Source organism: Oryctolagus cuniculus, chromosome 6 (genome assembly GCF_051225735.1).
Source record: "Oryctolagus cuniculus isolate XC-2025 breed Fujian yellow rabbit chromosome 6, ASM5122573v1, whole genome shotgun sequence".
In the NCBI taxonomy this organism is placed as follows: Eukaryota; Metazoa; Chordata; class Mammalia; order Lagomorpha; family Leporidae; genus Oryctolagus; species Oryctolagus cuniculus.
In genome coordinates, this window is record NC_142872.1 from 112,186,678 (window position 1) to 112,210,298 (window position 23,621).

The following is a 23,621-nucleotide window of genomic DNA, read 5'->3' on the forward strand; positions in this document are numbered from 1 at the left end:
GTTGTCAGGATAGGCACAGCTGTCAACGAGTTTCAAGCTTTGACCAACCAGGGAGTAGCAAAAGAATACTATGGTGGGTTAAGAAACAGGTGACACAACAACCAAATTAATAATGGATAGGAAACAAACCCAACTCCACCTCTTTAACTAGTGCAAGTGAAAGAGGAAACGTTTAAGGAGCAGAAGAACATAGACAAGTGGGTGCAGTGCTTCTCTAGCACTAAAGCCATTTGGCTCTGATAGTTCTTTGTTGCTTGAGTGGGATTGTCAGCACATTGCAGGATGCTTGGCACCTTGGTCTCTACTCACTAGATGCAAGTGGACGCTCCATCCCTCTGCTCCCAATAAAAAATATCTCAAGACATTGCCAAATTCCCCTGGGATGCAAAATTGCCCCAGTAAGAACCACTGGATTAGTATGTTTGTAATCTACTGCTACACTGTTAAAAAAATAATCTCCAGGGCTGTTGCTGTGACGCAGTGGGTTAACGCCCTGGCCTGCAGTGCTGGCATCCCATATGGCCACTGGTTCGAGACCCGGCTGCTCCACTTCCTATCCAGCTCTCTGCTGTGGCCTGGGAAAGCAGTAGAAGATAGCCCAAGTCCTTGGGCCCCTGCACCTGCATGGGAGACCCGGAAGAAGCTCCTGGTTGCAGCCAATTGGGGAGTGAACCATCGGATGGAAGACCTCTCTCTCTCTCTCTCTGCCTCTCCTCTCTCTGTAACTGCCTTTCAAATAAATAAATCTTTAAAAAATAATCTGCAAAATGTAATGACTTAAAAAAGATTTATTATCTCACAGTCACCGCGAGTCAGGAGTGTGAGTGATTTAGCTGAGTGGTTCTCGTTCAAGGTGTCTGATGAGGCTGCAGTCAGATGCAATTATCTGAAGGGTTGGCCTGGACTGAAGGATCTGTTAGATGTGTCAATCGTATGGGGATAGGCAGGAGGCCTCAAATCCTGCTGGTTGTTGGCAGGATGTCTCAGTTCCGTGCTGTGTGGGCCTCTGCACAGGGCTGCTTGACGTGTCCTTGCCACATCTCAGCTGCTAATGATCTGAGAATCAGGAGGATCCACAAAGACTTATTTTCAGCTTGTCTTGGAAGTGACACACTGACACTTCTGCCACATTCTGTCCGTTAGAGGCAAATCTCTAACTATAGCCCATACCCTCTAGGAAGAGAATTAGGTCCCACTTTGTGAGGAGGAGAATAGCAACACATTTATGGACATATTTTATGGCAACTACAGATACAGAAAGATTCTTTAACAAGTTGGCTGGGAAATACAATACCACGAGCTATGAAGAGAAAAGTTAGAACAACAGTCCAAAATAAATCCTAAATAATTAAACTATTTATTGAAAAAAGGGAATTGTCAAACAAGTAGGGCAAAAGTAAAGGCAGATAAATTATGTGATCTAAGGATGGGAAAAGATATGTGAAATAAAACAGAAAACAAAAGTGGAGAAGACCTACAGTTTCACCTATGGTCAATGTCTACATTTTTATAATGTGCCATTTTGTGAATCTTCTGATAAGAAAATGGGCAGCTAACTGATCAATATTGTTTACACATTTGAAAATATACCATAATGACTTGGGCACAATGAGGAAGCACATTTATGGTTCTGTGGGAAAACTGATGTCAACAATTATAACAATAGTAATTAATTGATTAATGTATCTTCAATATAAGTTATATAACTCAAGTATTTTACTTATAGCAAGCCTCTTTTTTTTTTTTACAATACATGTGGCAGTATTATATCAATTTTCTAGCTGAGGTGTAATCAGATTAAGTAACTTGGGCTAATCTCATAGTTTGTAGGCAACAACAGGGTTGGCTTATCCATTAAGCCTAGCAGGCACAGTGCCACAGGCTCACAATACTTGCACAGCCCATAAAAAAATTCTAATTTCTATTAAAACTAGGAGATAAAAAATATAAACGTTTAGGTCAAAGAAAATATGTTAATGTGTAATAGTAATATAATTGTCTTTATACCAAAGCAGTGTGGAAGCACAACTTGTAATATTAATATAATTTGCAATATTATTTTACGGAGGAAGAGGCCCACAAAGGTAAAAGTGCCCCGGGTCCTGAAAGTCAGGTTGGCAGAGCTGTTTTGATCACAGGTAATGTGACATTTGGACACATGCTCTTCCTGGAAGTCAACTTGTCAATTAGTTACAAAAGGACTAAACTTGTTCATATTTTCAATCACTTTGTAAGAAGTAACCTATGACAACAAATAAGGACATAGATAATGACTTGGGAAAACATATATATATATATATATATAACAGTGTGCATTGGAAACCAAAGGAACATTCCATAATGAAAGAAAAATGGTTCACTACTGGGTATCAATTTAGTGGGCTAGGTGAACTCTAGGCGCTTCTGTACAGAAACAAGCTGAGTGGGAAACTGAGCAACTGGGGGAGCTGAACGTGAGACAGAGAAGAGCAGGAAGCAGAAGGAAGCCAGCATGCACTCTGGAGGAGGGCGGATCTTGCTGGGAATTCTTAGGGAATTGCTGGGTGGGTTGGCGAGGGGGGGGGCGGTGAGTTGCAAATTCGTGGTGACATCTATTTAAAGGGACTGTTACGCAAAACGAAGAGGGCAAATCAGAGGACATCGTGGTTGAAGCACAGAGATGAGTGAGTACATTCAGGGAAGCGGAAGGAGTTTTTCCTAACAGGAGGAACAGAGTGTATGAGCATGAAAAGGGGCTTGACTATCGCGGTAACCTTCCTCAGGAAAGCTAGGAAGAGCCGAAGAATGAAGCAGCGGGGTGAGCGACGAGCTCAGACGGGCATTCAGAATGATCTTCGGGGATTCAATGGGGACCAAATTCAGGTGTGAAGGCAGAGGTCAGCACTCCTGCCCCGGAGTGGAAGGAAATGTGCATGTGTCCCACCAGGAGGTATTTATTGGATCCCACAAATATTCGTGGAGTGGCATCAACAATGACACTGCCACTCTACGAAAAGCTCTGTTGTGACAAAAGAAGAGAGAGCAGGAAGGGAGTTTTAAAGTCAATGGAAAGTTTAGGTGAGAAAAGTTTAAAACATGGTTATGCTAACAGGTGAGGTTAGAGAAGTGCCAGGAAGGGTCCCGAGAGGGAGTAGAGCGCAGGTTCGCTTGGGAGAGTAGCAGGGACACCAAGCCTCTGAGAGTGTGGACGTAGGTAATTTGTTGGGGTAGGTGAGGTGTTTGGGCAAACACTCGAGAAATTCATGCATGAGTAATGTGGCCCCTACTCACTTGTATTTGCTCGGCCTTCTAAAAGCAACACACGGGCACTTCCCTAAACAAGCTGACTCGGCGTGAATGATGGAAATAATAGACGCTACCTGATGAGACTGTTATGGGGACTAATTGCGCTGACACATACTCTTGTTCAACATGTATTAGCTTTATCACTGGGCTGACGTGGGCAGGGGTGGGTTGTGAACGTTTTGATTACCAATATACAGAAATTGCAAGTCTTCTGGTATGTCTGTCTTCTAAATGCATGTACTTTGGCAACGGGCTCTAAGTCAAGCACTCAGCTAGGTCAAGCAGACTTTATTAACAGCCTGCTTTCGCTGTAAGGCGTTCGTAAAAAAGGACGCCAGTGCCCTAAGGAGCCTGCTTGAGGTCACGCGCAGGTTGGGCCGAGTACCGGAAAGTCAAGTCAGCAGTACCTAGCACTGGCTTAAAGCCTCTTCCCAAACCTCTGCGGAAGCCCCACCCCTTTCACAGGTCCAGGCCACGCCCCCTTCCCCTATTGGCTGGCCCTCCCCCGCCCCCCCACACGAGTCGATCGCTCAGAAGACCCGGAGGAGTGGCCCTTCTAAAGGCGGCGGGGGTGCCCTTGCTGCGCATGCTCGCAAATCCGCCGGATTCCGGCTCCGGAGTTGGAGTCTTTAGGTGGCCGCTGCGTAGCGCGGTGCCCGGACGGGTGGAGGGGGCGCGCGCTCTGGGCGCGGCGCCGGTGACGCGGGCACGCGGCGTGCTCCCGAGGAAGGGAGGTGTGGGGTCGACTCGGGGGTGGCGCGTGGCCGGGGTGGGGGTGGGGGGAGGGTCGGGTGTCGGCAAACGCGGCGTGCGGGTTTCGAGTGGCTGCAGGCGGCCTGGGCTGCCGGGGCCGACGCCTGGGTGGCTGCCGCTGCCGCTGCCGCCGCCGCCGCCGCGCCTGCTGCGAGATGGCGATCTTAGGCGCGGAAGGTTGAGGGCGCCCGCCGCGGGAGGAGGCGCCGCAGCTGTGGCCGTCCGCTGCCGGGCGCCGGCAGCTTCGCGCAGGGTAAGGACGCCGGGGCGGGGGGCGCGGGGCGCGGGCCCGGAGCCTCGGCCGCGGTGTGGGGAGTCCGGCGCCGACCGCCCCCGGGCGGGACTCTCTCTCTCTCTCTCTCTCTCTCTCTCTCTCTCTCTCTCTCGGGGCCGTCGGGGGACAGTTCGCGCCGCCGTGTCTGCCTTCTCCAGCCCGGGGGGCCTGGAGTTTTCTGGGCTTGGGTCACGGGTCTTGCCCGGAGTTGGCCCTGGCACAGGCCTGGGCGAATGATCCTGGAGCGGGGCGAAGTGTTTCCGTGACTCTGCAGCCGCAGTTCCCCGTTCCCTTCGCCTTCTCGTCTGCTGCTTCTACGTTTCTGCCTCACACCTCCCTCAAAGCACGGACTCCCTGCCCGTGCCCTGACTTTCACCCCCTTCCGCCGTCCCAAACCAAGGACTCCAGTCTCAGAACGTCTCTTTCTGACGTGCTTTTTTTTTTTTTTTTAAATCTGGCTTTTCCACTGATTCCGCAGCCACCCCCCCCCCAACACAACCCCCACCTCTACCTTTTGTGACCTGGTAGATCTCAGTGACCTTGCAGATTTTGCCAGTCCCAGCCTCACGTGTGACTTCAATCCCCTTCTTTAATCTTTTTTTTTTTTTTTGAGGGGTGGTAGTGGTGGTGGTAAATTTAAATTGATACTTTGTCCATTGCTTTTACAACATTTAAATTGCCAGCCTCATATGCACAAGGACTGTGCAGAGCTTTTCTTTACTCCGTGGATGTGGAGTTGACTTTCTTTTGCTCCGGTAATTACGTGAGAGCTTCGTTTCCAAAAAGCAAAAACAAAAAACACACACCAAAAAAACAGTAGTTATCTATGTATAAATTTGATGTTTTTACTCCTTAAAGACAGAATATTTTGTAAGGGCTTGCTTTAGTTTTCCTTTTTTTATTTGGAAAGATTTTAATCTTTTTTGTGTGTAGGCTCATATGCATAAAGATTGGAGTTTTTGCTTTAAGATGCTAATGGTCATAGTAGCAAAAGCTAATGTCCGAAGTTATCTTTCTTCCCCCTCTCCTCTTTAATATTTTTACCTGAAACACCTGGTTTATAGCTGTCTGCAGGTTTCTACAAGAGTTCATGCTTATGTTTAAATCCATTTTTACCTGTCTCATCAAGTCTGTGTATTATGCAAGCAAAAAATCAGGTTTTAAAAAATAAAGGCATTCTTTTATTTATGTGACTTGTTTTTAGCCATAAAGCAGTATATTGTGTTACTGGAAATTATTATTTTTCATAAATAGTTAATATTTTTAAGTTGAAGATGTTAGTGGCCAAGAGTTGGGAGCTACTTGAACTGAAAAGTGTGAAATGTGTGGAATAGTTCTTTGGAACATAGCTTACAAACATTTCAAAGTGTTTTTCCCATAAAGTGAAGAACTGCTTGTAAGACCCACAACACCATCGTTTTGAAAAGCAGTCCTTACAATGCTTGTTTTTTGGAAGACTAACATGATAGAGGATGTCATAGATAAGGTCTCTGCCTTCAAAGAGATTGTAATCTTTGCTGTTTACCCCAGGACGATTGACATTTCTTTTCCTTCCTTGCACAGTTATTTAGCATCTACTGCATGAGGTATTTTGGGGAATACAAAGAATAATTAACAATTTCTGTCCCCAGTCCTGCGAATAATACACACAAATGCCCCGTTTGTCTTTTAATATATAGTAAAGTTTCATAATGATACAAAAATCCAACCAGAATTTAAATTCAGAAGTGGTAGAGTTGCGATCCTCTGGAAAGGTGCAGTTAGTTAGGAGAACTTCTGGCTTTCTAAATCTTAGTTTTGAAGAATGACTGACATTGGATAGACAGGGAAAGATAATCCAAGCAAAGAGAAGAATCTGAGAGGGCACCAAGTTCATACATCTGGGAAGAGGCACGTAATTATGGTTAAATGGAACACAGAGTTTTTGTACTAGGATAAAGGGTGATAAAGCTTTGGTAAAGGCTTGGGACTAGTTGTGGATTGTTTTTAATGCCATGCTAATGACCTTGAATTTCCTAAGCATTGAGGGCTCCGAAGATAATTTTTAAGTTGGGAGTGAAACAATTTTAGACTATTGTTTTAAGAGGCTTAATCTGGTAGCAGCTTGTATGAGTGGAGGACTAGAGATCCTGGAAGTAGGAACACTTCCTGATTGTCTTAATTGTAGGTGGGGAGGCTCTAAGCTGTTTTGGTAATAGGATTGGAAAGGAAAAAGGAAATAGAATAGCCAGAATTTGAGAGGGATCCAGGTAGATTGGAGGAATAGGACCATTTTGAGCAAGATCCTTGTAGACTTGACCCTCAGTGTTTGTGAGTTACTTTACAACTTTTTGCTGTTTATTAATCCTAACTAAAAAAGCTGCTAGCCTGGAAGACTTCCAGAGGCACAGTGAGGACTCTTCAAAGAGTTTGGAAAATGTGCATTTATTTTTAATTTCTTTTGAGAGACACCGCTCTCAGTTGCTGGTTCATTTCCCCAATGTTTGCAGCTGCAGGCTGGGCCAGGTGGAAACTGGGAGTCAGGAATTTAATCCAGGTCCCCTATGGAGGTGGTAGGGACCCAGCCACTTGAGCCATCACCTGCTGCCTCCCAGAGGCATTAACAGAACTGAAATCAGAGTGGAGCTGGGACTTGAACCCAGGCACTGTGATATGGGATGTGGGTGTCCTAACTGATGGCTTAAGTAGTAGGCCAAGCACCTACTTCACATTATTTTTAATTTTATTTTTGAAGTACTCTTGTATGCCTTATGGATATAATTTTAGGGGAGTCCATGGACCACCTGAAGCTCATTCATGAAACCCCCTTGGCCAGTCAGTTGGGCTGGGGGCTTCTGGGAGCTTTTTAAAATAGCAGAAGCTTCAGATTCTTCCATTCACTGAAAAGAAGACCTACTGTAGAGATAAACTGTGTATAAACCTAGAGACATAGTGTTATGCTTGTGTTGTGGTTGACAGTTTGCAGAGATTTTATACTGTCTCTTGTTATTTTATAGAACAAAGTAGCCAAGAGTATAAATGATTTGCCTTAGAGTTGCTGGTGGGTGAAGTGGAATCAGGAGTGGGGTGACAAAGATGGTTTTCTTTCTTGTATTCAGATAGTACAGCAAATTTACCATTACTTGGAAATACTTACTGCTTTAAGTGACCTCATCAGTAAGGACTAATTGATCCCAGGAAATGACCCTTCCAGCTCTGAACATTTTTAGATTCTTTAGTCTTAGATTTTCATTGTAATATCTGTACGCTTGTTTTCTCTTTGCCTGAAAGCTGGTAGGTCTGAGGAATGAATTGGTGGAGGGAGAGCAGGTAGCATTAGCACACTGATCATCTTGATAACTATTGTCCTGATATCTCTCAGCTTGGGAAGGGAGAGGGAGGTGATGTAAATGAAATAAACTTTAAGGACTTTCTAATCTTTCTGTTCCTATATGCCTTACTTATGAATACTCCTTTCAATCATTCAGGAAGCCCGAAGCAATTGAAAATGGAAACTTTACAGAACAAATGAAATGAGAATTCCTATTCAGTAATTTTTAAAAAAGGATTAAGTAGCTGTCTCTTACTATTATGGTTAAAGCACATTTTGATAAGTGAACAGTTGACATTTTTGTAACTGTTTTGTCTCTCTGGTAGGAAACCACGGCATGTTATTGTTTGTTGTCTGTTATAGTTCTGGAAACTTTGATTCCCTAGTTATTGGGAAGACTGGTCTGTTTAACTCTGCAGAAAAATATTATGTGATAATTAGCAGTGGAAAACCTGATAAATTAACCTTGTACTAGTGTCCAAAGAACTAGTTACTAATGTTTAATGAAGAAAAACTTGTCTGACAGAAACACATTCACAGCTGAATTTCACTCTTTGCTGGCATTAAGAGACTATTTCCTTCATTAGCATAGCATTTTATGTATTTTTTTTTTTTTTTTGACAGGCAGAGTGGACAGTGAGAGAGAGAGACAGAGAGAAAGGTCTTCCTTTTGCCGTTGGTTCACCCTCCAATGGCCGCCACGGCTGGCGCGCTGCGGCCGGCGCACCCCGCTGATCCGATGGCAGGAGCCAGGTGCTTCTCCTGGTCTCCCATGGGGTGCAGGGCCCAAGCACCTGGGCCATCCTCCACTGCCTTCCTGGGCCACAGCAGAGAGCTGGCCTGGAAGAGGGGCAATCGGGAAAGAATCTGGTGCCCCGACCGGGACTAGAACCCGGTGTGCTGGCGCCGCAAGGCGGAGGATTAGCCTAGTGAGCCGCGGCGCTGGCCACATTTTATGTATTTTCATAATGGCTGTATATATTTTATAATGGCTTCATATACTCTATCATTTGATTCTCATGGCAGTTGAGAACTAGGTATGTCCGGAGATCATCATTGATTTTTAGATGAATACACTGAGGCTCAACATAAGTTAAAAAGAAGTTAAGTTTCCAGGGAATATGACTAGTTTGAGGCAAAAATTAGAACTAGAACTAAAATGTATGTTTTTGTTCCTAGGTCAATATTCTTTTCCCACTAAGCTTCTGACTCTTCATCTGTGATGGGATGTTAGTTGAAGGCTATATGTGAAAATTTTGGATTTATTTCTTTGAAATGTGTTAAACTTTTGAACTGCTTAATTTCAAACGCCATTTGTGTTTCAATGAAAACCTGGCTAGAGTTGCTGTTGATTTTGAAATTTATAAGAATTGCCTCACAAAACAGCCTCCTTCCAAAAATAAAGTAAAAGTTGATTTTTTTTTGCCTAAAAAGTATAGGGGTACAATATAAGTATTAATTTCATTTTGAAGATGTGCTTTATTTTTAAAGATTTATTTATTTGAAAGTCAGAGAGGCCAGAGCCATGGCTCACATGCCTAATCCTCTGCCTGAGGTGCCGGCATACCATATGGGCACCGGGTTCTAGTCCCGGCTGTTCCTCTTCCAGTCCAGCTCTCTGCTGTGGCCTGGGAGGGCAGTGGAGGATGGCCCAAGTGCTTGGGTGCCTGCACCCACATGGGAGACCAAGAGGAAGCACCTGGCTCCTGGCTCCGGATTGGCTTAGTTCCGCCTGTAGTGGCCATTTGTGGGGTGAACCAACGGAAGGAAGACCTTTCTCTCTGTCTCTCTCTCTCTCTCTCCCTGTCTACCTCTGTCAAAAAAAAAGAGAGTTACACAGAGAGAGGAGAGGCAGAGAGAGAGAGAGAGAGAGAGAGAGAGAGAGAGAGAGAGAGAGGTCTTCCATCTGCTGGTTCACTCCCTCAGATGGCCGCCATGGCCAGAGCTGCAGAGCTGCGCTGATCTGAAGCCAAGAGTCAGAAGCTTCTTCCAGGTCTCCTGCGCGGGTGCAGGGGCCCTAGGACTTGGGCCATCTTCCACTGCTTTCCCAGGCTATAGCAGAGAGCCGGATTGGAAATGGAGCAGCTGGGACATGAACCTGGCTGAGGCTTTATCCATTATGCCACAGCGCTGGCCCCGATGTGTTGATTTTAATTATGCTGGTTTATTTTATTTTATTTTTTTTGACAGGCAGAGTTAGACAGTGAGAGAGAGAGAAAGGTCTTCCTTTCTGTTGGCTCACCCCCAAATGGCCATTATGGCTGGTGCACTGTGCTGATCCGAAGCCAGGTGCCAGGTGCTTCCTCCTGGTCTCCCATGGGGTGCAGGGCCCAAGCACCTGGGCCATCCTCCACTGCACTCCCGGGCCACAGCAGAGAGCTGGACTGGAAGAGGAGCCTCCGGGACAGAATCCAGTGCCCCAACCGGGACTAGAACCTGGGGTGCTGGCGCCGCAGGCGGAGGATTAGCCAAGTGAGCCATGGCACCAGCCAGTTATGCTGTTTTACAGATGAATTTTATTCCCCTTTTATAATTCCCTCATCCTTGAAAGGTAGTATGTTTGGGCATATAAATCAAACTATGATTTCCAAGGTATATATCATGGTATTTCATGATTTTTACCATTATGTACCAAGCTTTGACATTTAAAAGAAAAAGATATACCATTAAAACCCTCTTCTTGATGTACACTTCAAATTCATTTGTTTAAGCAAGCTTTTGAGGGGATGTATTATATTTTTATTAAATATATATGTATGACATAATACCTATTACGTATTTTATGTCAGTTTAATGTCAATATTGTTTCATGTCAGTGTTTTCTAAGTTGTAAGACTAGCATTTGTTGATTTAGTTTTGATGTTTCTTAAGCTTACTATTCATTCATGATACATACTGGTGTGCTTCCTACATGCCAGATATTGTACTAGGTGCTGGAGGTACAATTTTGAGATGACAAACATAAAGGCTGTCTTCTTTGGAATGTGGGGTTTAGTAGAGCCCCCAGTATCAAGAAGAACACAGACTTTTATCTTCTGAGGTTGTATGAATTTGGGGGAGAATAAACATATCCCTTCTTTGGAGTTTGAACAAAATGTGCAAAAACACAAGGAACCAGGTGAACATTTTTTCAGTTACCTATTGCTAGTTCAAGCACCCTTAAAACTAACTCACTTGAAGTATTTTATTTGTTCACAGTTTTGCTTTCCAGGGTTGGACTCAGTTGCGTGGTTCTGCTAGTTTTGCTGGTGATCTCTAATGGCTGCGTCCAGCTGGTAGTGCCGCTGGACGTACCACCTCTCTTTCTCCCCCACCCCCTTTAGCCCTTCATGTGGTCTTGGAGGCCTTTGCAGTAAGGTTTCCAGCCTTACCTGGGACCTAAACCAGAAGCATGCAAACCACTTAAGGCATGACTTGGAACCAGTGCAGCATCACTTCTGTTGTTTACAGCAAATCACAGATCTAGCCAAGATACAAGGGGAAGGGACTAAGTGCTTGGGGCCATCATTGTAACAGGGTACCACTAATTTTATTTTAAGTATGGCACCAGCTGTATTACACATGGCAGGGCTTCTAGAGAAGCCTGTTTTGGAGGATGAGGCTTAGGCTACATCCTGATGTCCATGAATCTAGATGTTAAGTCTGGGCTTTCAGAGGGAAAGTTGAGTCTGAAGTGCAGAAGATGGTACATTTGGCTTACTGCAAAGGTGAAAATAGTCAGTGCTGTCTTTGGTTAGAATTGAAGAGAAATTCTGAACCTCTGTGAGTTGACCTTGTATGCTACCATAATGTGGCAGGAATGACTTGTTCTACTTGAGGGCAGTGGGTTGTAAAAGTGCAGAACTCAGGAACCTAGGCTGCTTGGAATTAGTGTGGCCCAATCTCATGAATTGTTTCAAAGAGCATTTGGGGCAGAGAATGAGCCACAGGTGGGTGGAGGTCCATCTCTTTAGCTCTTATGGTTAGCTGTGAGACCTAGGGAAACAGATTTTCTTGGCCAGTCAGTCTGGCCCTGATCAGCCTTGAGTAGCTGGTGCCTCACAGATGTTCTGTTGGCAGTCTTGGAAAAAAAAAAAACAAAAACTGACAGGCCGCTCATGGGAGGCTTCATTAAAGTGGAGTGAATGCTGTCCCCCTCTAGAGTCTGGAGTGGAAGCCCTGGTTTGCAGAAATGTGTAGTAACATACTTTTTCTTTCCTAGAACTGGTAGATTGATTGGTTGCTGGCTGAGGTTTTCTCACTGATTTTTATCACTTTATTTTTGTCTTAGTGACATCTCCCCCTCTCCCCCCCTTTTGTTCAACTTAGCTACTAAGTAATGTCATGGCTAACTGTGGAATGAAGAAAATGAATGTTTAGTTTTTATTACATTATGTCTTCTGAGTAGTGATTTAATACATTTCACAGAAAGAATTCATGTTATTAATGTGTAGCTCACACTTAAAAATAGGCCCCTGCATCTTTGTGCAAATGTCTTTGCAGATTTCTCAAAAAGTACTTTGGCTGCTGTGAAGAGGAATTTGGTGATTGGATGTACTGAGAAATAAGATTTATGGAAATAGAAGTGGCTAGTGTGCAAAGAAGGCATAGATAGAATTGTATTGTTACTTGGTGGCTCTTTACCTTGCCCTGTATGACTTGAGCAGTTAATAGATGTCCCTGTAGTAACAGAAATGTGAGTACGATGGCTTTTTATTTAAGGGAAACAAATCCTTTTGATAATTATTCAGTATACCCATAATTATGATTAAATGGAAGCCGACTGTTGAGTCCTACTTGGCATAAGATACTGTGGCCATATATTATCCTCAGCTTGCCAGGATATGCTATTCCTTGTATATGTTGAGTTAAGATGTGAAGGAGAATTAGTTAAATGAATGTAGTCATTATAAATTAGGGTATTCTTTACCTTAGGAGTAGACAAACCAGCTCAGTTCTCCTCTTAAGGTTTTTAGTGGAGCACCCTTGGCATATGGGCTCAGAGCCATAGTAAAGTTTAGCAGATCTGACTTGTATCATTGCCCTTTAATACTGGTGTGTCTCAGTTTTTTTCTTTTGTGAAATATAAATACTTTCTGCCTTACTGGATTTTTGTAAGCATTAATTTAAATACTGTTTATAAAACAGAAAGCATTGTGGTTGCAACAAAATAAACCCTTAAATCACTTTCATTGCTCTTAATTCGTTGTTACTAAGTTGAAATTAAAATAAGTAGTCAAATAAGTTCCTGGGAAGGGTATTGTGGCACTGTGGGTTAAGCTGCCACTTGGGATTCCCATATCCTATCTCAGAGTACTGGTTCAAGTTTGGCTGCTCTGTTTCTGGTACAGCTTCCTGCTAATGCATCCTGGAAGGCAGCAGGTCATGGGTCAAGTGCTTGGGCCCCTGCCATCCATATAAGAAACCTGGATGGAATTCCAGACTTCTCTTTTAAGCCTGGCCCAGTGCTGGCCTTTGTAGGCATTCAGGTAGCAAACCTGTAGATGGAAGATCTCTTTTCTGTGTTTCTTCCTTTCAACTAGATGAAAATAAACAAACAAACATTAACCAGATAAGATGCTGAATAATTAATGATGAACCTGGAAAGGAGAGAAGTGACTCATTATATCAACTGGTGATGGTTTGGCTGTGTTACCTGGGAAGAAGAAATTGTTAAAACCTTCTCTAGATGAAGTTTGGTATAGACTAGTGTTTGTTAAAGTGCAGTACCTACATCATAGCCAACAAGACTAGTTGTTACATACATATATATTTGGATATCCTGTGGTTTGGTCCCTGAGGGTTGAACTCAGGAATCCTCATTTTTAACATATATCTCAGATGATTTTTACAAATTAATAACTGCTATTAGAACCTGTAATTTGGGGTCTTAGTGTGCCCCATCAGAGACCAGTTTTCCAGCTCTGGTATTCCTTAAGCACACATGTATAACATATATACAAAGAAATCTTAACATCTGAGTCTGCCAGATGTTTTAAAAAGGCTTAAAATAATTGCCAAAGACTTGGTTCAAACAAACCATAGAAACCTAACATAGGGGCAGAAGTTGTGGTGAAGTGGTTTGTAACAGCTGCCACTTAGGGTACCCGCATCCCATATCAGAGTACCTGAGATGCAGTCCCATCTCCACTTCCCATGCAACTTCTTGCTATTGCACACCCTGGCAGGCAGCAGATCATGGCCGAAGTAGTTGCATTCCTGTCACCCATGTGGGTGACCTGGATAGAGTTCCTGGCTCTTAGTTTTGGCCTGCCCAGCCCTGGCCTTTGCAGCCATTTAGGGAGTGAACCAGCAGATGGAAGATGGAAGATCCCTGGCTGTCTTGCTTTCTCTGTTTCTGCTTTTCAAATATAAACACAAATAACAAAGAATACCATCCCTTAAGGAAAAAAAAAAAGAGAGAGAGAGAGAGAGAGAGAGAGAGATAAACTGGTAACAGAGTAGTTACAGCAGGGAACAGGCAGGAGAAATGGACCTGCACAGGCATCTGTCAGGCTTCCTTGTTCAAAAGCTTCCCCCATTCTCAGAAAAAGAAATTCCTTTAAATGAAGAGTTTTCTTTTTGAAAAATGCCTCTGAAAGAGTTATTAGAGGGACTGGTGCTATGGCATAGTGAGTTAAGCCACCACTTTAAGTGCCTGGATCCCATATGGGCACCGGTTTGAGTCCTGACTGTCCCACTTCTGAGCGAGTTCTCTGATGACACATCTGGGAAAGCAGCTGAAGACAGCCCGAGTCCATGTGGGAGTCTCAGAAGAAGCTCCTGGCCCTGGCTTCAGCTTGGGCCTGCCCGGCTGTTGTGGCCGTTTGGGAAGTGAACCAGTGGGGGGAAGATCGATCTCTCTCTATAACTCGACCTTTCAAATAAATAAAATAAAACTTTTTAGAAGAAAAAGAGTTATTAGAAATGATTAGCAGATAGTTTGATTCCTTTTCATTTAGCCAAGAGAAGCCACTCAATTACAGATTTTGACTAAAGTATTTCAGATTTGAAATTTGGTCTTCAGGGTAGAAAGTAATTTGGCTTTCTTTTGGGAAAGCCACTGCTTAGTGTAAGGGCATTGACTTGGGAAAAAAGTCATGGGAAAAGGTTTAAATTTTAAATGAATGAAAAAAAAAAAAAGCTTCAGGCTGGCGCCGTGGCTCACTAGGCTAATCCTCTGCCTGAGACGCCGGCACACGGGGTTCTAGTCCCAGTTGGGGCGCCGGATTCTGTCCTGGTTAAATCTCTTCCAGTCCAGCTCTTTGCTGTGGAGGATGGCCCAAGTGCTTGGGCCCTGCACCCGCACAGGAAACCAGGAGAAGCACCTAGCTCCTGACTTCGGATTGGCGCGGTGTGCCGGCTGCAGCGCTCCACCTGTAGCTGCCATTGTGGGGTGAACCAACGGTAAAGGAAGACCTTTCTCTCTTGTCTCTCTCTCACTGTCCACTCTGCCTGTTAAAAAAAAAAAAAAAAAGCTTCAGACTAATCTCTAATTTGCTTAGGGTGGTGTGATGATAGCCTGTGTTGAACCCTTCTCAGCTTGTTAACAATAGGAACCCAAAATCTGATTAAATCTGTCATAAGAAGAGCAGATCTTTAAAAATTGTGGGCCATTACTAAAAAAAAAAAAATGAAAAAGTGAAATTATGGTTGATATAGTTGGTATAAATATTGGTTACCATGTTAGTACATTTTGTGGTAAAAAAGATGCCGAATCTATGATTCTGAATCTGAGTGGAAAGGATTATTTGACATTTCTGTTTGAGGAGCCTATTTTTGTGTTTGTTTTGTGGCTTTATGAGCCGATTCTTTTCTGATAAAAACAATAGACCATCTCTTTTGTTCTGTGACTTGTGAACTACATGTGATATTGATGTTTAGATATAAATGTTCAGAATGCAAAGTGTACATTATATTTGAGAATTTCATCATCTTTCTAGGTTAACGTTTTTGTGATTATGGCTAGCTTTAAAACTTTCTTTTTAATTTAAGCTTTTTCTTTTATTGTCTTAAGAGGTTAAGCCTTAAATAAAGTACAGCAAATTTAGATTTAAGATATGGAACTCAGTTATTGACTGAGTGATGGTGGTGAAGTGAACCTGAGTTTAAGCCCTAATTTTATATGTAAACTGGAAATTAATATGTACAGTAAGCTGATACTACCTAATTATGTGCGATTTAAAACTGGTTCTTGGTAGTCAGTAAGTGTTTACTAGGACTAGTTTTTCCTTATTTTTCATTTGAGAAGTGGAGAGACTGAATGAGAGAGAGAGAAAGAGAGAGAGAAAATGCTCCTATCTGCTATTTCATTCTAAAAATTCTGGCAATGGCCAGGACTGAGCTGGATTGAAGCCAGGAGCTGAAACTCCTGCTCTCTCAAGTGGGTGGTGGAGACCCATCCATCTGACTCATCACCTGCTGCTTCCTGGGGTGTGCATAGAAGGAAGCTGGATTGAGACTCAAAATTGAGATTTAAATGCAGATATTTCCTATATGGAGCAATGGCATCCTAACCAGCATCTTAACTAGTAGGCCAAATATGTGGTTTTAATGCCTTATCATGCATTGGTGTTAGATTGTCTCTGAGTGTTCTATAATTTTAAAAGATAATACATTCCAGAGTATTCTGTGTAAGATAAAACCCTGTGAAGTCTGTAGCGGTACCTCTACTTTGTTCAAATGTTTGTAAATGTGGATCAAAAAGAACAACAAATAGCCATATAACATGTCAGATTTTGCTGCTAAATGAGTCAGGTCAATTCAGTTTCTGCTACCAAATGAATTATGAAGGATTTTTCAGTTTTTACATTGTTTTTGTGTTTTGGATTTGTGGGTTAAGGATCCTTGTATTTTTACTGTATTTTCAATTTGAGAAGGATTATATTATTCCAGGAGTTGAGTTCTAGTTGTTTAATTGGTTATCTCATTTTAGCAAGTTTCCATGTTTTTTGGATTCTATTATTTTCCTTTGAGAATGAGGAAGATTTGTTGAAAGTTTATACTTTACAGCATTCTTAGGAAGAGTGTCTGTAGATAGCGAATCAACATTGTGTATCTGTTTCTTGACTGTCTTTAAAATATCTTGAAATTGTGTCTATGTAACAAAAAATGTGGCAATCCTGTTTTCCTCTTAAGGAATGCTTAAGTGTAATGCTTGTCTCCTTACAGTAGGTATGGATGGTTTTCTATATGTCATTTTGCAGAGTGACTGTGCCTTTCCTAACCTACTGTGCTCTGTATTGTTGTGGAAGCATGGGAGAAAATGACTGGAGTCTGTGTGCCTCCTGGTAATATAGTGTGGTATGAATGTTGGTTGTGCGTGAGGCCAGGATTTAGGAAGTTGACACTTAACGGGCACCTTCTGTATTCATAAATCTAAAAAAGAATTTCCGTTTTCTTGTGTTAATACCACCCTACATACACAAACTACATTAGTTTAGGATTGGTGTTCTCATTTTACAGAAAATAGTACTGAGACCCAGGGGTGGGCATTGTGTTACAGCAGGTTAAGCCACTGTTTGAGATACCCACATCCCATATCTCATTGCCAGATTGAGTCCTGGCTGCTCCACCTCTGTTCCCAGCTTCCTGCTGCCTCTTAGGAGGCAGCAGATGATATAGCTCAAATGTTTGGGCCACTGCCACACAAATGGGAGACCTGGATGGGGTTCCAGGCTCCTTGGTTTGCCTGGCTCAGCCCTGACTGCAGGATGGAAGATCAGTATTCTCTCTGTCTTCTCATTCTCTTTCTCTCTCTCTCTCTCTCTCTTTTTTTAACAAAAGATTTATTTATCTGAGAGGTAGAGTTACAGCGATAGGGAGAGTCTCCCACAGGGGTGCAGGGGCCCAAGCCCTTGGGCCATCTTTTGCAGCTTTCCCAGGTCATAGCAGAGAGCCGAATCACAAGAGAAGCAGACGGGACATGAACTGGTGCCCATATGCCACAACGCCAGCCCCTCAAAACAGGTTCTTTTTTTTTTTGACAGGCAGAGTGGACAGTGAGAGAGACAGAGAGAAAGGTCTTCCTTTGCCATTGGTTCACCCTCCAATGGCTGCTGCGGCCGGCGCACTGTGCTGATCCGAAGGCAGGAGCCAGGTGCTTCTCCTGGTCTCCCATGGGGTGCAGGGCCCAAGCACTTGCGCCATCCTCCACTGCACTCTGGGCCATAGCAGAGAGCTGGCCTGGAAGAGGGGCAACCGGGACAGAATCCGGCGCCCCTACCGGGACTAGAACCCGGTGTGCCAGCACCGCTAGGCGGAGGATTAGCCTGTTGAGCCGCGGCGCCGGCTCAAAACAGTTTTTATATTTCATTACCCTCATATGCTTTTCTTAAACTAGAAATTGTCACTTTGAAATTGAAGATTCAGGAAATCTCCATGGCTCTTTAAATCCTGGTATTTAGAAACAGTTGGGAAATGTTTGAGGGTAAACGTCACTTTGGGTTGTGCTATCTTGGTGATTCTTGCAGTGTAGAAGAGTACTGGGCTTGTCAGCAGGCCTGGCTTCGTCCTGACAGTAAGAAGTTTTGTGTTCCTGAGCCTCATAATCACCTCTTAGCTTCAGCTTCAGCTTCAAAGGTTCGGGACTCTGTTTCTTGGGGCTTGATAAGATGTAAAAGATTCAGTTGGCTCTTTGTAAACATGAGTTACAAATCTCTAGATTCAACCAACCTCAGATCAAAAATACTAAAAAACAATTGCATCTCTACTGAACAAGCATGGACCTTTTTTATTATTATTAGTATTCCCTGAACAAAGGAGTGTAACAGCTGTTTACATAGCATTTACATTATATTAAGTATTATAACTTATCCATTATAACGTATGACTCATATGGGAAGGTGTGTATAGGTTGTGGACATACTATATCATTTTATATAAAGACTTGAGCACCATGGATTTGGATATCCCTCAAGGATAGAGAGGGGCTACTGTATTTACATAGCTCGTTGTATATGCTGCTTTAAGTTCACTCTGTGAGTTTGGAACCTAATTTTTGATGTTTAGTATTTAAAGAGTTATTTTATTTATTTCAAAGACAGAGTTACAGGGAGAAGTAGAGACAGAGAGAGGTCTTCCATCTACTTGTTCATTCCCCAAATGGCTGGAGCTGAGCTGATCCAAAGCCTGGAGCCAGGAGCTTCTTCCAGGTTTCCCACAGGGGTGCAGGGGCCCAAGGACTTGGGCCATCTTCCACTGCATCCCCAGGTACATGAGCAAGAAGCTGGATTGGAAGTGGAGCAGCCGGAACTCGAACTGGTAGCCATATGGGATGCCGGTGCTGCAGGACAGAGCCTTAACCTGCTGTGCTACAGCGTTGGCCCCTGATTTATATTTTTTTGTTTATTTTTATTTTATTTTATTTTATTTTTATTTTATAGATTTATTTATTTATTTGGAAGTCAGAGCTACAGAGAGAGAGAAAGAAGTCTTCTATCCAATGGTTCACTCCCCAATTGGCCGCAACTGCCGGAGCTGTGCCGATCCGAAGCCAGGAACCAGGAGCTTCCTCTGGTTCTCCCACACGGGTACAGGGACCCAAGGATTTGGGCCATCTTGTACTGCTTTCCCAGGCCATAGCAGGGAGCTGGATTGGAAGTAGAGCAGTCAGGACCTGAACTGGCGCCCATATGGGATGCCAGCTCTTCAGGTTAGGGCGTTAACCCACTGTGCCATAGCACTGGCCCCTCCTGAATTATATTTTTATAAGGGGCATTGTGTAGCACGGCAGTGTGAAACTGATTTTTGCAGATGTTCACTAGGGAAAAATTTCCAAAATCATGAATATTTTGCTTTAAAAGTTTTGTTATTTTCTCATTGTAAACACAACAGAGCCTATTATAAAAAAAAATTGAGTAATTATAGCCCGTTAGAAAAGAAGCCTCCTCATTCTCAATATTGATATCATTTAGGTATGACTATCCTTTGTTGATGTGACTAGATTTTATTATCAGAAAAATAGGAGTGATTTTTTTTTTCTTTAAAGATTTTATGATTTTATTTGTTTGAAAGATAGAGTTACAGAGAGAGGGAGAGACAGAAAGGTTTTCCCTCCACTGGTTCATTCCCCAAATGGCAAATGCCTGGAGCTTAGCTGATCCGAAGCTAGGAGCCAGGAGCTTCTTCTGGGTCTCCAAGCACTTGGGCCATCTTCTGTTTCTCAGGTGCACTAGCAGGGAGCTGGATCGGAAGAGGAGGAACTGGGACATGAACCAGCGACCATAGGGGATTGTAGGCACCGTAGGTGGAGGCTTAACTTAGTATCTATGCCACAGTGCTGGCCCCTTAGGAATCACCTTCTTTTTCTTTAAGCAGAATCCTTTTAAAATATTTATTCATTTTATTTGAAAGGCAGAGTTACAGAGAGGCAGAGGTCGGGTTGGGGTGGGGGGGAGTTAGTTCTTCCATCCTCTGTTTACTTTCCAGATGGCTGCAACAGCTGGACCTGAGCTGATCCGAAGTGAGGAGCCAGGAGCTTCTTCCGGGTCTCCCATGCAGGTGCAGGGTCCCAAGGACTTGGGCCATCTTCCACTGCTTTCCCAGGCCATAGCAGAGAGCTGGGTCGGAGGTGGAGCAGTTGGGACACGAACCAGCACCCATATGGGATGCCAGTGCTGCAGGCAGAGGCTTTGCTCTCTATGCCACAATGTCACTCCCCCTCCCCGATTCATCTTAAAACTAAGATAAATAGGGGTGGATTTTGACTGAGCAGTTATACAAAATAGGGGTGGGCATTTGGCCTATAGGTTAAGACACTGGATAAGAGGTCTGTGTCCCATTTTGAAGTGCCGAGTGCCAGACTCCAGCTTCCTGCTAACGTAGATCCTGGAGGCAGTAGTCATGGTTCAAGTGATTGGGTTTCAGCCACCCATGGGAAACCTGCATTGAGTTTTTTGCTTGGGACCCTGCCTGTTGCAGACATTTAAGAAGTGAACTAAGGGATGGGAATTCTCTCTATCCATGAATCTCTTTCTGCCTCTCCAAAAAACCAAAGCCAACCAACCAAACATAAAAACAACCAAGAAGAGGGAATAATATGTTTGCCAATGCAAGATAAATAATTTCAGGCTTTTACTAGGATTATGTGAGGACTGTGGAGCAGGCAGAGAAGGAAAGAACAATGTGTTAACACATAGTAATGCTGCTGAAGTCTTATGTTTTTGTTTTGTTTTTAAGAGGCATTGCTGTTTAGATTAAAATTTGGAATAGTTGCTGCTAAATTTGATGAATATTTTATTTCCTCAGTGATTTTTTTCTAGTAAACAAAATATAGGATTTTTAAAATTTCCTTTCTTGCAGTAGAGTTCAGCTATTTGATTTTTAGGTAGTTGGTATAAAGTATTTTCATGTATGAAAACTATTCTTTTGGCCGGCGCCGTGGCTCAATAGGCTAATCCTCCGCCTTGCGGTGCCAGCACACCAGGTTCTAGTCCCGGTTGGGGCACCGGATTCTGTCCCGGTTGCCCCTCTTCCAGGCCAGCTCTCTGCTGTGGCCAGGGAGTGCAGTGGAGGATGGCCCAGGTCCTTGGGCCCTGCACCCGCATGGGAGACCAGGAGAAGCACCTGGCTTCTGGCTTTGGATCAGCGTGCTGTGCTGGCTGCAGTGCGCCGGCCGCAGCGGCCATTGGAGGGTGAACCAATGGCAAAGGAAGACCTTTCTTTCTCTCTGTCTCTCTCTCTCTCACTCTCCACTCTGCCTGTCAAAAAAAAAAAAAAAGAAAAAAAAAGAAAAAAAAGAAAACGATTCTTTTTATAGAGCAACATCACCATCTTGTGGCCTTTTAGAATATTGCCAAACTTAGGTTTTTCACGTCTTTGAGCATGATGATGTTATGCTCTGATGTTAGCCAGCAGGTTCATCAAGTTTGTAATTGGTAGTTTATACTGTAATGGGAGTGGGTGGTAGAAGATAAAATGATACTAAGATTGCACCTTTGTAAAAAACGTATATTTGAGAAAAATAATGTATAAAAATGAAACAGGCAAGTACAATTATGGATGGTTTGCTACTATTTATGTTTTTATGAAATATGCAGTATTTTCAATGAAATAATTTTAAGCCATTAATAGGACTGTTGTCTATGGAAGAAGACCCGAGGTACTTCAGTTAAGTGGTCAGGGTAGCAACCAAATCCCAAGGGTAGAGGGTGGGTAGGAGGTGAGAAGTTGGGCTGTTTTAAGAAGACTGTTGGTCAAATGATTTACCATCCCCCCCATTCCTCAACCTGCTTGTGTTTTATAAAGTGTGAGCTCCAAATTTGATAGGTGACCAGAGAAGAGGGCATAGGTGAGGGGGGAAGAGTATTCTAGGTACATAGCTTGGGAAATAAATACTTCATTTTCAAAGACTTAATACTATGCAGAGTTGTATGTAGTGGGTTTTTATAAACATTTTCATTACATATGATGTGTGGTAGATAGGATAAGCATCCTAAAAAGTAAAAAAGTTAAAAAAAAAAAAAGGATAACCTAAGTGTTCAGAAGAATTAACTAATAAAATCACATAAATACAGCAGGGCTATTCTTTCTATAAATACTTAATTTTCATTTTTGAAAATTGTTGTCCCTTATATTTAATATTATTCAATACTAGTATTTTCTCAAATTCTTAATAATTTAGTATTTATGTAGCATTTTATAGTTAATGAAGTGCTTATATGTAATATTAATCTCACTTGGAAGGTGTTAAGAGAGGCAATTACAACGAACTTAGTTATAGATCTAGTTGTCTCACATTCACAAGTGTCGAATGGTACAGTCTCCATTCTATAGAACAGAATGAGAGTGGAAGCAAGACTCAAACTCAGACACTCCAATACAGGATGGGGGTGTCCCAAGTGCTGGCATAAATGGTGCACACAACACCTGTCCCTGTGCCTGCATTTTCACTTTGGCCTGTCATATGAGGTCAGGTGTGGTACTTTCTACTTGTGTCATCAAGTCAATACTCAGTTCCAAAGTTTGGAGCTCATTCTGTATTATCATTTCCATGGATGTAAAAACTGAGGTCTATGCTGTAAAGAAGCTTACCAGAAGTCCGATGTAGTCAAGTGGAGCAGGATTTTGAACCCAGGCAGCCTGGCTGCAGAGTTTGTTCTTAACTACTGTTAGGCTGCTGCTTAAGTTAATTGTGGAAACAACTTGAAAACCAAATTCAAGTCAGATTGTGGCAAATGGCAGTTTCCTAATTTCAATTATTTGTTAGTTCCCTTTTATTTACCGTATTGGAAATAATTGAACCATCAGTTGGACTTTGGAAGTCTGTTTATCAGTGAAAGCTTAGTTGTTGACAGAACTCAACTCAAATTTCTTATAAATTCTAACATTACTAAATGTCGAAGAGTTTTACTTTGTAAATTTCTTGTATTTCTTTTAACTCCTAACATTACCAGATGTTTAAGTTTGTAATGAATATGATTTTCTTTTAATTGCTAACCTCTGACTTGGAAAAGAGTAAAACCAATACTCTTGTCAGCACAGAATAGAAATATCCTGATATTTGGTCTTATGGACTTGTCTGTACTTTTGGTATGTCATAGTTACTGCTATTCCAATGTCTAGTCTTTTGTGCAAAGTTTATTAATTATTCATTACTTTCTTAGGAATGAATGTTCAATGTGTATAGCCAAGAAGGCTGTAATTTTTGCTGGCTCAAAGTTTATATAAAGCATTTTGTTTGAAAGGATGGATGTTTGGTTTTATATTGAGTATGTAATTGTAACTACTTTTCATTTAACTGGTGCAAGCACTTTAGTAAGAAAAGTAAATTGGGGATGGGCATTTGGCATAGTAGTTAGGCCATCACTTGATATGCATGTTGGAATGCCTGGGTTTGAGTCCCAGCTGTGCTCTTCATCCTGGTTTCCTGCTAATGTGCACCCTGTGAGGCAGCAGATGATGGCTCAAGCACTTAAGTTTTTGCTATCCAAGTGAAAGGCCTGGATTAAATCCCTGTCTCTTGGCTGTGGCCTAGACCATCTTTTGTTGCCCTGAGCGTTTAGAGAGTGCCCAGATAGG

General features: G+C 42.8%; 1 protein-coding gene across 5 annotated transcripts in view; it reads left to right on the forward strand.

Moving 5' to 3' along the window:
* Nucleotides 1-4,056: 4,056 nt before the first annotated feature.
* Nucleotides 4,057-23,621, forward strand: part of WWP1 (WW domain containing E3 ubiquitin protein ligase 1) — a 135,015-nt gene continuing 115,450 nt past the window's right edge. For 2 of the 5 annotated variants that reach the window (XM_051844599.3, XM_089335497.1), the window contains exon 1: nucleotides 4,057-4,291. The gene's annotated coding sequence lies outside the window, so the exon portion shown is untranslated. The remainder of the gene's footprint in view (nucleotides 4,292-23,621) is intronic. The other 3 variants (XM_051844597.3, XM_051844598.3, XM_051844600.3) reach the window with 2 other exon arrangements.